The sequence below is a fragment of the Microtus pennsylvanicus genome, chromosome 14 (assembly GCF_037038515.1).
Source record: "Microtus pennsylvanicus isolate mMicPen1 chromosome 14, mMicPen1.hap1, whole genome shotgun sequence".
Classification (NCBI taxonomy): Eukaryota; Metazoa; Chordata; class Mammalia; order Rodentia; family Cricetidae; genus Microtus; species Microtus pennsylvanicus.
The window spans coordinates 42,617,697-42,631,995 of record NC_134592.1 but is presented as its reverse complement, the minus strand read 5'-3'; the positions used below and the strand labels follow the sequence as shown (position 1 = coordinate 42,631,995).

The window sequence follows — 14,299 nt, the reverse complement described above, 5'->3', positions numbered from 1 at the left end:
TTATCAGGAACTCATCAAGGTAGCAGGAGAGAAGAGTTTGAGAATCGGAGCTTTAAGAAATGGAGTATACTAAAAGAACAGGAAATGGAAATATTTCATTTAGTATATTCATTTTAATTAGAATTTAGAAGAACCTAAGCCCCTAACTGTAGATCCTCATTCCCTCTGTTTTGGAACAGCTGGGGATAGTGTCCCCACTTGAGAGAGTCTCCTGTATTCCTATTACCTTCTGTTAAAGTCTCAGGATAATTACAAAATTGTCTAGGACTCCTCAGAGCAGGGGATTTCCACACATGACTGCCGTCTTTAGAGAGAAGCCTGTTAGAAGAAGCCATGTATTGGGGAACTGGCTCAACGGGTAAAGGCAACCCTGAGGACTCAGGGTTCAGTCACCAGGCCTCAAGTGATGGAGCAGGAAAACCGCACCTGAACACTATCCTCTGAACACCACACTCATTGGGGAGTGCACCACCCACACCTCTGCCTCCATCCCACCCCTGCTACATACACGCGCACACACACACACACACACACACAAACACACACACACACAAAAATGGAATAGATAGACTCGGCATAATTATTATTGTGGTATATTTCTACATCTTTATGATAGTAAGATTTTAATCATAATGAGACTTATGTTTTTGTTCAAAAAATTCTGCTATCCACATGCTTTTGGACACGTCTAATTGTTCTCAATATCATTGAAAGTATAATGTAGTCTTTAGGGGTGCTGATTTGTCTTCTTATCAGTTCAGTCCTGGCTTCATCTTTGTAACTTCCTTGTGTGTGTGTGTGTGTGTGTGTGTGTGTGTGTGTGTGTCTTTCTCCAAGATTACAGAGCAGTTCTTTAGGATTTTCTGGAAAAATCTTTACTCTGCTATTTTCTTATTATACTGCTCAAACTTTTAGTTTGAAAAGCATGTCCCCTTTTTATGTATACTTCCTATTACACGTAATTCTGGGTATCTACATTCTTTGAATAATTTTTTTTTTCGAGACAGGGTTTCTCTGTAGCTTTGGTGCCTGTCCTGGAACTAGCTCTTGTAGACCAGGCTGGCCTCGAACTCCCAGAGATCCGCCTGCCTCTGCCTCCCGAGTGCTGGGATTAAAGGTGTGCGCCACCACCGCCCGGCTCTTTGAATACTTTTAAAGAATCAAACTGATTAGCAAAAATGTAAGCTACACCAAGTATTAGCAATACATGGTAGTTTTATAAGGATTTTGTTTTTCTTTGGGGGGGAGTGCTTGTTTGGTGTTGAAACAGTGTCCCTTTACTCTGCTCTGACTGACCTGGGCCTCTGTTGACCACTTTGTAGACCAGGCTGGTCTAGAACTCCCTACAGAATAGCTTTGGGACAACTGGAAGGGATATCTCTCCTCCTCTTCCATCAGATCAGAACGTCACAACAGATCCATCAAGAAGACGGAAGGTAAAGCTATCGATGTGTTGTTAGCATTCTTCTCCAGTTAAAAACTCTCCAAATTTTTTACGTATAAAAATAGTGACTATTACCACATACTGTTACAGTTTACTTTGCTCCCTGGATAAAGCTCTTAGCATAGGACCTCCTTCCCATGTACCTGGAGCCTTTGCCAAAACCTCATAGATTTGTATAATAATTCAAAAGCTTAAATAACAATTAAGGGTGCACAGTGTTCCGAAAGTGGGAAGTGAGAAACTAGTGAGAAAACATGGGAATAACTACAGAGCAACCACGACTGTGTTCCCTCCCGACTCTTGGCCCTCAGAGTTATGATGCAGTTCGCTTGTATTTTAAACAGCAAATAAATTCGACACTCTGAAATCATAAAGGCAAAGAATTTTGCAAATATTCCAAGCTTTCTTTAAAATTTCCTCTTACCTTGTCTCCGATGTCGACCCAGCCCCAAGCCCGACTCAGTCATAAGAACCTCCCCACCTAGCGCTGGCGTCAATACCTCCTTGACTGAATTTCCGAGGACTGCGCACCTTCCCGCTTCTTTGTACCTCCACCCTTGCAGCTCTGACCTGTGGAACCAGCCGGTTGGCTGCAATCAGTTGTTTGGATGATTTCCAGGCTGACATAATTTCTAACTAGACAAAATGAGACTTTATCTGTCTTTGGGAACTGAACACTTATACAATGCAGAAGTCACTTACTGCAGAGTTACTTCCAGTTATCTGAACCATGAAGTTGGTAAGTGACCATCATGCCTACCTTTGTTTTGGAGAGTAACTTTCTAGATCAAGTCAGATGTAACTACCTATGTTGAGGGAGCTGCAGGCCTCTTCCCACAGCCCAGCTCCCGGCCGTCTGGCTAGCTTATGCCCCAGAAATAACAACACACAAACTGTATTCATTTAAACACTGCTTGGCCCATTATATCTAACCTCTTCTAGGCTAATTCTCACATATTAATTTAGCCCATTTCTAATAATCTGTGTAGCACTGCTAGGTGCACTTACCAGGAAAGATTCTGCACGTCTGACCTGTGGCTTGCTTCATCGCATCTGCCCCAGAGAGGAGAGCTATTGAGTCTGAGCTCACTTCCTCTTCCTCCCAGCATTCTGTTCTGTTTACTCCACCCGCCTATGTTCTAACCTATAAAATGGGCCAAGGCAGTTTCTTTATTAGCCAATGACCTTCCTCCATCATGCTCAAAAATAAATGAGCATGAATGAGCAAACATTTAATTTTAATATCATGCAAATGTCAGCAGACAGTAGTCAGGAAATAATAAAACCTTATGTTTCTGATATGCTGAAGCCCTTTGGTTCTACATGAAGACGTCCCTCTTGGTTAATCTGACTTAATACCATTGGTCTTACTGGTTTTAAACGGATGTAGTTATTTTAGTTACTTTCCCCAATTTCTACAACAGTCATGAACTACTTATTGTAGTATACAACAATCTCAAAAGATAAAAGTGATAGGACATAAAACAGATTCTAGAAATGCAAGTGTTTGTTTCTGGTGTTAGAAGGAGTTCATTGTGAAATCTCATTGTGGTCTGCCCTGCGAAGACTTTTGTTGTTCTAATTAAATTAATTGTTCTAATCTAAACAATTAGAATTATATAAAACTCCATTTCATTGGAGTTTTAATTAATTATTAAAGGTCAAAACCTGGTTTGAGCATGTCTGTTTTAGCCTGAGACTTCCTGTGAAATCGTATCACTATGGACACGATTGTTCATAAAGGGAGTGAGATGGCTGTACCTCCAAGAATAGGAGCCAGCAGACCAAACATAACCATTGCTACAGTAAGGTGAGTTTTTGCCACATTTTTGTTCTATTCTTTGCAAGGGAAAAAAAAAAGAAATACCCTTAAGCCAGGACAGCTTAGAGATAAAAACTCACTTAGAGATAAATGCAAAACGTGGTCATCGATGCTAGTTCCTAAACATAGCCAGCTATGGGCACTGCTGGTTCCTGTTCTCAGAGTTACAGCAGAGCCTTATTTTCTATTCAAGCAATGTGCCTGTGGTGATACAATTTTACAAGCGGTTTCAAGCTAAAAAAAATAAAAATATAAAAGTCACATGTTCAAGCTAAGTTTTGACCTTTAATAATTATATTTCATTTAAAATTTTGCTAAATTGTTATAGTGTCTAAAATAGCGCAAAACAATCAAGCATGGATTTGACTTTAGTTGTTAAATAAAGTTCTTTAAATTGATGGCCGGTGGACTGGGTCTGCTACTCAGTTGGCAGTGTTCACCTAGCCTAGCATGCACAAAATCAACCCCCATTCCAGCACACAGGTGTCAGGGGGTAGAAGCAGGAAGATAAGGAGTTCAAGGTCATCCTTGGTTATCTGATGTGATGTCCACTGAGCTACAAGAGACCCTGTCCCAGACAAAAATGATGGATAAATGCCAGTCACGTTTTGATATACATAGGCTGCACAATTCAGAAAGTACCCTATATTCAGAGTATTGGCGCTACGCTGCATATAATTTCATAGTATTACAATGTTACTTGTATAAACATAAGGTGTTTATATCCGACTGCATACCCTATCATCTACCTGAAAATATTTCCAAAGGTATTTTGGAAACTATCACTCCAGTGTGTGTGCAATAACTTCGTGCTTTTTAATCCTTTAATACCGGCTTTTGTAAATTTATTGTGTAATATGTTAACCTTCAAGCCTAATTGCAGATTGATTTTTTACTTCTTACTGCGTGGGTTTTAAAGAGCTGTTGCATTCAGGGCCTTTGTTCCCAGAATAGTTGTGCAGTTCTGAAGATGTCCAGAAGGTGTCGGGTTGCGCTGCGGTTGCGATATTGCAGTGTCTGGGAGTGCACCTGTTATGAAATTAGGACTCCATGCTCTTTGTTTTCTTATATGACTAGAAGTGAGTATGAAACTTTTACAACAAACCATGTCTTTTTAAAATACTAGGGCAAATACAAGCAATAGGCTTTTACTGGGGAAAAGTGTTCAAGAACAGAAACATATAAAGCAGAAAAGAATAACTTATACCACTCTATGTAACATTCTGGGATTTTTTTCACCTATGGATTTTTCATAAATGCTTTATTTTTATGTTTATTTTTTAAAATTGGGGACATTTTATAAATATTATTCTAATTACATCTGAATTTCTTATTGAGCATAAAACAAATTTAATACATAATTTAGTAGTGACATAAAGAATAATAATAAGCAAGAGTTTAGGTATTGCCAGGCACTGCACAGAACACAGTGAACACATAGCTGTCCTTCAGTAGCCTTTTCATATGAATCATGATGCCTTATATGCAAACACTAAGGGTGATTCTGGACATTATTCAGCACAGCAGATCATAGTATTTTTCTGCCATGACAGCAGATGTCACTGACGTCATGCACAGCTCCCCTGGGACTAGCGAGGAGGTTAAGCTACGTGTTATTTGGAGGCAACACGTCTGTCTCCTTCCCACTCCTATTTAACAAAGCAAGCAAAATATCCAGGGAGATAAATGATGTTTTCATAGAAATGATTGCAGATGGCACGCGTTTTGAATGACTTATTCTAAAATGCTAATTAGATAGGCATGGAAAGAAAGTGTGGCTTACGAAAAGGATAGTGTATAATGTATCCAATCCTAGATTTTTTCAACTCCAAATTCACTGCTTTTCCAAATACACATAAATAAGCAATTAATAATAACATGCTATTCCGCCAGCAGTTTGTGTTAGCTTTCTACGTAGCTAAAGTGCTTAAAGACTATAAACTATTTCATTCTCTTCCAATATATTTAGCTTGGATAAAAAGTATAACTTCTGCAATGCAAGTATTATTTCTTTGTTCTCAGTAAATACCTTGATAAATGTATTTTGCATGCAGTCAATCAAATCCATTATGACTTGATCTTCAATTCCACAGACAACCTGGAATGTGAGAAATTAACACATTTGAATTACATAGTAGGAACTTACTATGCTGAACTGAAAGACAACCCTCTGACATCTATGTATGACAATTGACTGTAATTACAATTGTTCAGTAAGGATCTTATCACTTACTCTATTTTACAGTCCTAGATCCTTCTGTTGAATTATCTATTGTTGTGAATATTTTTGTCTCAAATATACATGACGCCCTTTTGTACAGGTATACACTGCATACAACTAGCTTTACAGTAACCCTGTATATGCAGCATGCATAATATTCCCACCCACAAACTATCATACATTGTAAGAAGCATTAAATGTTTTGAAATATTGATCTTAATTAGAGCTGAATTCAATTAAATATTACTGACATAAATGGAAATAAATTATCCTTGTTCTTTATGAGTAGAGACATTTTGGTTATTAAGTGAATCTAATCAACTCCGTTTGTTTGTGGGCTAGAAACTGATTTCTCATCAGAAAAAGTTGCCTCTGCAAAAACCCTAGCGATTCCAGACACCCTTGAAGCACTTAACTGTTCATATCTTTTTATACTTTCCTTCATCGTTAAAATATTTCTAAGAAAATCAATACCAAATTGTTACTTAAGTTTACAGCTGCTTTTTAAAACTAGATTGGCCAGGAACACATAGTTATTTTGCTAAAAATAATCTGCTTCTCCACATTTTTGTTTTATAAAAACATAATTATAATGGAAAATTAATTATATAAAATAAAATATAATTATACCATGATATCATCAATCTTTTTAATTTAATTTACTTTGTAAACTATTCAAAAGGTACCTCTCAGATTCAACTTATGTGCTTTTATCTTAAAATTTTGTTTTTGTAATGACATTTCCTTAAAATTAATTAATGATTTAACAGGAAAAAACTATAAAAACTTGTAACCTACAAATTGAATATATAGTCAAAGAAATATGGAAATATATTTGAAAGTAATAATTACCTGAAATTAAATTATTTACCTTCTATATTTTATTGGGCTTCACCTTAACTATATGCTCGTTTGATTCAACATAAACCCTGTTTCTCAACGTTGTCGAGTTCCATAGACAGTTGCAGCGATCACAGGCTGGGACTATGGCTGGGAGCTACAGGAAAGAGGTAGATCAACGGTAGAACACTTTCTTTTCTGGTCCATTTGTAATCGGGACAGTTTTTTCGTGTGTCCTGAGTTAAAAGTGTATCAGGATAACCCATTTTGATACATTTTTAAATGAATTACAATTTTATCAAACACAAGACTATAAATAAATGTGAGGTGTTTTTCTTACAAGTATGAAAATGTATAATTTTGCAGTTATGTAAATTTAAACCCATAATTCTAAATTTTCTACTTTTTAATTATCTGATTCTAATTAGTTTCTAAATGTGTAAAAAAATTCCATACCAGTAGTTGTTCATAAAAGAAAAAAATAGTAATCTTACTATTATATAAATCATAATGCAACAGTTATACTTTAAAAATCAAGTTGGTGACATTTAAATGTTGTAGATAATATCCATGGCCTATGTACGTTTTTACATCTTCCCTACTCTAACATGAGTTTATATTTTCCTTCAACTCTTGTGATAGTTCTACTAACTTGGCTTTACTCTATGTTTCGTCTTTAACTGTAACTTGGTGCTCCGTCTCTTCCCTCCAAAATGTTTACAACTGTCTCTCTCTAGGAACAACCAAAAAAGACTAATCTGTTAAATATATATGTCAATAGCATTTTTAAGTTCCCAATTATTTCTCATTTCTTCCTCTCAATGTGGCTCAAACAGGTATTTGCAAACACTTAGCCTCGTCAGCCTTTCACTCTTTACGGAGAGCTTTGCGAGAGCTCAATCAACGTTAATGGTGCGTTTTTAGTTAAGGACACAGAATAGGGCGAAGTCAATTTGAGATCCCAAATGAACACGTGTCTTCAGAAAGAATAGGCATAAATGGGCTTAGAAAGAAGCGCGCCAGTGAAATGCGCGGTGCAGAGCGCTCCGCTCGGGAAGCAGACACAATGGGAAGAGCGCAGCAGTGCAGAGCCTTTTAAGCTACATACAATTGGAGCAATGGACTTGATCCAACCTTCTATGTTAAACCGTTAAAAGAAAGGTGAAAAGCAGAGCAAGCTGGAATTCTATAGTGAGTGCCGAGGAACAGCAAATGGAGAGCTAAGTCTAAAAGGAATGAATGCAGTCATTCGACAACGACGTCAAAATTGGCACATTTCCCTGGTTAATTTACCTTAGAAGGACTCTCTAGGTATTGAGCCATTATTAACAATAAAAATAGTATTTAAACTGCCACCATTAGAATTTTAAAAGAACCTGGTCTACACCTGGTATTTTATAAACATACTCCTATGTGTTTCAATGTATAAGGGACATATAACGTAAATCTCATAAACATATAGTAAATTCTCACAACCTTATAACAATCATTGTAATTATGTTGAGCCCCTTCCACTCAAAAAAGATGCTAATTTATATTAAGGGCAAAGGTGCACTGTACAGTTAAACAAACTTGAAACAGAGAATCAAACTAAATGTCACACATTACTTATAGAACATGGAAGTATTAATATTATCTGACTTTAACTAGTTTAAAGAAGAGTTGTATATTTTCGAAAAATGTTTCTTAAATGTATTGATATGCTTTCCTGTTTTAATAAATTTTACATCATCATAAAAGGGGGCATGGAATAAAAAAACTCTAAAATTTGAAGCTGTTAAATACATTAAAAAGTTAAATCATGTCTTAATCCATCCATCATTAGCATCTTGAAGAAAATAATTATTCTTTAAAATAATTCCTAAAAATTAGCCGTAAAGCAATCAATGATTTTGACTCAAAGAAAAAAATTACTTTCTATATGTCAGATTAGATAGCTTCCACAACAGAAAGGCTGGAAAAATTGGCTGTTAGAATGAGACTTCAAGGAACTGAATGGCACAGTCAGGATTAAGTTGTTCATTACTAGGTGGTCAGTGCCTTGCTTTCTGCCCCAGACACGGTGTATACTGCATGAGTGCTCCTGGCCTCAACAGTATGGGCTGCCATCAGAATGAACTGGAGTGGGTTCTGCCTCCATGCAGCCCAGCCTGTCTACATCAAAGCCTCAAGAGTGCTTAGGAGGCGCATTGCAACTTTCCAACTTCCCTACCAGCGCATGTGGTCTGCCTTTCCACTCAGGTTCTCCTGATAGCATGCCCCATAAAAGAACAGGATTCAATGCTAGGAGACAGCTGTGCAATCCCCAGGAGCAGCAGTGATCAATCTGTCTAGATAGAAGCCTCCACAATAGAGTGAGAAGACATCGCCTTAGTGGACAGTGGAACTTCTCTCTTTTTTATTTATTTATTTTTTATGTATACAACAGTCTATCTGTATGTATGTCTGCAGGCCAGAAGAGGGCACCAGACCTCATTACAGATGGTTGTGAGCCACCATGTGGTTGCTGGGAATTGAACTCAGAACCTTTGGAAGAGCAGGCAACGCTCTTAACCACTGAGCCATCTCTCCCGCCCCCTGGAACTTCTCTCTTGTTGTGCCTAATTTTCCCAGTCTCTTTCTCCAGATTCGTCTTTGAAAGTCTATCCCTGTCTTCCGAGTTAACATTGGGATTACCAGTCACTGGAATGGGCACACACACAGCCTGCAGTTAGTGAATGATTTCCTTAGTTCATGTCCTTCACGACAAAGGCCACCTGGGAGGATGAGACACAAGTCTCGGCAGCCACTTGACTGCCACTAGAAGAGCCTGTGTGAAGAATAAGCCGATGAAAACTAAGCAATATTGTTGACAGTGGTGTCTGAGTCTCCAAATGATGCCTTAGATGTGCCGTTTGACTGCCCAATTAGATACACAGTAAGTTCCTGTGGGGCAATTAAATTGCTGGCATTTTCAACCAAACATATTTTTAGTGTGATGCCTAACCTCAGTGAGGGGTGCAAAGGACAGTATCACTTTTATTGAGTCTCAATTATAGTAATTTGAAGACTATTGTTTAAGACAAGAATGTGGTAGTCAGGATGTAAAACAAATTTATAAAATATATCATTCTTAAAAGTAAATACAACCTCTCTTAGGACCAAAAGGATGAGAAAACAAACATAGGTCTAAAGAATAACATCTCCAAAACACAGACACAAGCAACTATATAAATAATGTATGTAATTCTGTATTTTATGTATTTATATAATCTTTGCTTCTTTGGACCTCCAGCTTCTTGACTCTTGTTTAAGCATCTTTAGCTTCTAAAGTTGTGAGCTCTAAGTTCATTTTAGTCTCACAATTACATCTTCTGCTAATACCTATTGACATTGACATTTTCTGCTACTACATATGGACTAAGGAAAAGAAAGGCATAAAAAATATTCAAGTAGAACCGATTTTTGAATGACAGAATATAATTTGTTGACATTTAAGATTCTATATCAAGTTGCTCTGTGAATTCGTTTTTAATTGTACTATACTCTTACTGTGTAAACTAGACCCCTTTTTATTTTTAACAGAAGAAAGACCCTGCTTTTGATACCTTTCTAAAAATATTTCAATGAGATACATAAAACATGATTTTCATTTTTGATACAGAGTATATATGATTTACATGTTCTGTTAGTATATTATGCATGTTTGTATGTATGTATTATGAAATAGGGTCTCAAGAAACCTAGGCGGGTCTCCAGTTCTTTAGATAGAGGATGACCTTGAACTTGTTCTCTGCCACCTCTACTTCCTGAGTGCTAAGATTATAAGTGTATCCTAGCCTGTCTGGGTTATGGAGCCCAGTACAGGTAAGCACTCAACTGCCTAAGTACAGCTCTGTCCTATCTTAGCCATTTTGGTTTTGTAGACTATAGATTAAAACGCACATGAAGTTTACCATTTTAAATTATCTTAAGTGCACAGTTCACTTCTAACCATCGACCTCATTCATCTTTAAAAGCTCCGAACCTTGGCCCCATCAAATAAATTCTTTTCCTCTAGGCAAGGTATCCACCCTTTCCCTTTTTGTTTTTATGGATCTGACTACTATAGGTACTTCATATGCGTGTAATTATATACTATCAGTATAATAGATTTGTGAGTGAATTATTTCCCCAGACATGCTTCTAAGGTTCATCCATGCTGATGTATGTGTCACAGTTTTCCTCCTCCTTAGGGTTGGTTAAGAATCTATTGTGTGCTTACACCACATTTGGTCCAGCAATTCATCTACCTTTGGGCTATTTACGTGACCTTCCTATGAATTCGAGTACAAACACCTGCAGGAATCCTTGTTTTCAGCTCTGTTAGGCACTTACTCAGCGCAGATGTGCTAGATCATGTGGCAGTTCCACCTGGGTTTCTGAAGAGCCCCCGTGCTTCCCGGAGCTGCTCCGTCACTTTCTATTCTCACAGCAGTGCACAAGAAGACGCTATAGGATGTGCTGCCTGTTATAGGGTGTGCACTCCTTTAATCCAGAGTCCGAGGGGCAGAAGCAGGGTGATTGCTGTGAGTTTAAGGTCAGTCTAGTCTACACAGTCAGTTTCTAAGGTTAGAGGACAAACATTAGATGATTGTTCAAAGTGGCGTCAAGACATCATCGTGATGCTAACAAAATTACCAGCGAAAGAGTTACCAGGTTTTCTCATTTGCATATTTTCACAGAATTTGAATGCTGCTTACAACTTTTTATATTATCTATCTAAATATTTCCACGACATTACAAAGACAACATACATGATCATCTTGTGTGTGTGTGTGTGTGTGTGTGTGTGTGTGTGTTTGTTTCAGAGTCTTTGTGTAGTCCTGGGTGTTCTAGAAAACAAGTAAAGTTTTTAAAATCCAGGATTTAAGAAAAAGAAAATAAAGTATAAGAAACACACAAAAAAAAACCCTGTAAAGACACAAAAGTGCTAATTTTTAAACTCATTTTGTTCATTTTTCTTTTTTTTGTAAATTTTAGTCATTAAACCACAACCTCTTCAAGTTAAACATATCTGTCTGCCAAACTATTTAGTACAAATTTTGCACACAGGAGGCATCCATTGGGTTAAATTTATTCCACCGTGTGTTTATTTTTTTTATTGACTGGGGAAACTTTTTAACCATGATTAAAAGTAAATTATCCACACATTAACACATTACAAGGATTGACTCCCGCTCCATGTTAGAACTGTGGAATAAAATCAGCAGATAAAGAGGAAGTCTTATAAAACTGTCTTGAGAGTCAATGTAGTCTTCAATTTTACAGACTGTAAATGATAATAGGCATGTTACTAGGACTGTCAAACTCTTCCCAAAGCAATCTTCAGGGCTAATCACACGGACAATCATTCTTTTCATTTCTATAGCAATAACAAAAATTTAAGCAATATCTCTTGATTGAAGCTGTCTTGAAAATTGCTTAGTTTGAGACCTTATTTTAAAATGCAACAAGCCTGAAATGTTAAATGCAATTTGCCATGCAGCCTGGAGAAAGAAATGAAGTGTTTGGTACATTTTTCCTAATTGTTCATGATTGCAGCCTGGGTAGCCCAAGTGCTTTATCTTCAGAATCTCTTCTGAGGGCCTTGTCATCTTTGACCACTAGTCTTAATCAAAAGGAGGCTAAAAATAAAGTGACTTCACTATTACAAGGGAGAAACATTCACAACGCCAGCTTTAACGTTTTATTTAATTGACCTTACAGAAAAAGCTCTTGGTGGGTAAAGTGTTGGTTCTTAATGAGTTCTAATGGACTACGGTGGCGTATTACCCAATGTCAATGCCAACGAACATCACTCTGCAGAGAAAGTTAACAGTTTAAAAACAATTGTCCTTTGGTTTTGGTCTGCGTAGCAGTGAGGAGAGCTCACTGTTAATTGTAACTCTGCTATTTAGAAAGTCTACGTGTTTTTTAAAGAAAAAGATCACTTTCATTAAACATTGTATAAATTCGCCTTTATTTTCTACCCATAAATATGATTAACTTAACACAAAAATAAGAGCAGAAACAGAGTTGCCTTAAAACTCAGCTCTGGACCCCAGTCTCTCTGCTCACCACTGGGTGTTATCCTGGAGGAGGCTGGAGAGACCGGTGACCCCCCCAGTGTCAAATGATCCCCTCTGTGTAGGCAGCAAACTGGAACTGAGACGTCAGTACTGACCCAATATGTTTTCTATAGCTCTATGAAAATCAAATCTTTCCTCCAGGTAATAACAGTGTTTTTCTAAAATTTTCATCATTTTTCTATTGACTAAAGTGTGCATGCTCATTATTTAAACAATACCCCTCCCCCAAAAAAACCCTCATGTTACTTGGTTCATGATTGATAAGAAGTGAGGAAAATGCTGGTCTAGTAAATGAAGATGGCTCAGAGAGGACAGAGTTCCAGATGCTGTCAGGTAGGGGTGCTTTTGTGTAAGCATGGAAGGAGCCATTTTCCTCAGGAGGAAGCAGTGATAGAGTTCAGATGTCAACCAAAAGAGGAGAAAATCGGCTTCAGGTTCTTGTTCCGGTTCTTCACTAAGACACGCAGCAAATACTTTGCGTTCTGTGCATCAGTAGAAAAGGTAACAAAAACTCCCTCAGGATGAGTTCGCCTCACATTTAAGTATTTTTTAAAGACGTATTACAAGTTAAACAATTTCTACTAAATATTAGAAAGCAGATGTCTATATAAAAACAAGTATCTAGTTTTTAGCCTGAAATCAATAAAGGTTTTTTTGAGTTTAAAAAAAATCGATTTTAATTAGTAAATTAATTTGTAAATTTTGTAAATCACATGAAAATGAGGCAGATAAAAGCCTGAGTTTGAGGGAATGTGCTGAGATTAATAAATGTTAAAGTTAGTTAAGCCATTGGCAGGCTTCTAGGCGCATGCGCTCCCTTGCACAAGCAGGGCCGCCGCGGAAGAGTGGATGCCGTGGCGGTGTCCATATTAGCCATCAGCTCTTCATCAGTGCTGTTGACTAATGTGTGTTATAGGAGTGGGAGATTAGGTGACTGCCGCCACTGTGACAAGGTTCATGACCTAAATGGCACTGTAGATAAGTTGGAGGACTTCATCAGCATCGTCTTGGAGTCTTTGTATGTTGGGACAAAGGAGACCGGTTTGTGCCCTGGTGAATTTTGCTACTTCAGTTTCCAAAGGGCAGCGGAGTTTGCAGAAAACGAGCTGGATCTGTTTGGAGAGGCCTTGGAACTGATCGTTGATTCAGAAACTGGCTTTGCTTCTTCTACAAACATTTTGAACCTGGTTGATCAACTCAAAGACAAAACGTTAAAGAAGGAAGCAGAGCCAGTGTTGCAGAAGTTCGTGCATAGCAAGCAGCTGATTGAGAAGGGAGTTCACTCTGCACGGCTGGGTCGTCCTGGACATGGAGCAGTTCGTCTAAGACCCCTTCCCGGATGCCATGAAGATATGCAACCATCTGCCACAGCCTCTTCATCCATGGTCAAAGCTGAGAGACATGGGTATTAGGATGCATCTTCTTTGCGTGGCCAAGTATGTCATGTCCAGTCCATCTCCGAACCACGCTGCCCCCATGTAGTGACTACTGGCCTCATGATATCCCAGAAGTCTTTGACCCTGAGAATGCGAGGAAGACTGGCATCTCCAAGTCCAGCAGAAAGCCCTTGTAGACGTGGCAGCAGTAGCTGTGCGTCCTTCATGCCTCTGGCTGTTGGTGAGCTGCCCCTCACAACCCATTTAGGCCAGATCCTGGCCATCCACACTGCACATGGACTGAATCCCTTGTTGATATTTATTCTTAACATGTTTTTAGTAAACGTTTCCTGTTGGCAAATAAATAATAAAGGTAGTTAAAATAGTTACCCAATATTCATTTCTATATTCTGATTTTTGTTCAAATTAAGAGCCTTAAAAGGAACTCCAAAAGAATAAAACCTCGACATAAATTAATTAAAATTGTTGTATTTAAAATTATATTGC

General features: G+C 37.8%; 1 protein-coding gene and 1 pseudogene across 1 annotated transcript in view; both read left to right on the top strand.

The window, feature by feature from the left end:
- Window positions 1-14,299, top strand: part of Lrrc9 (leucine rich repeat containing 9) — a 92,233-nt gene that overhangs the window by 74,748 nt on the left and 3,186 nt on the right. The window lies entirely within an intron of this gene.
- On the top strand, window positions 13,330-13,989 carry LOC142835197 (non-structural maintenance of chromosomes element 1 homolog pseudogene; annotated as a pseudogene).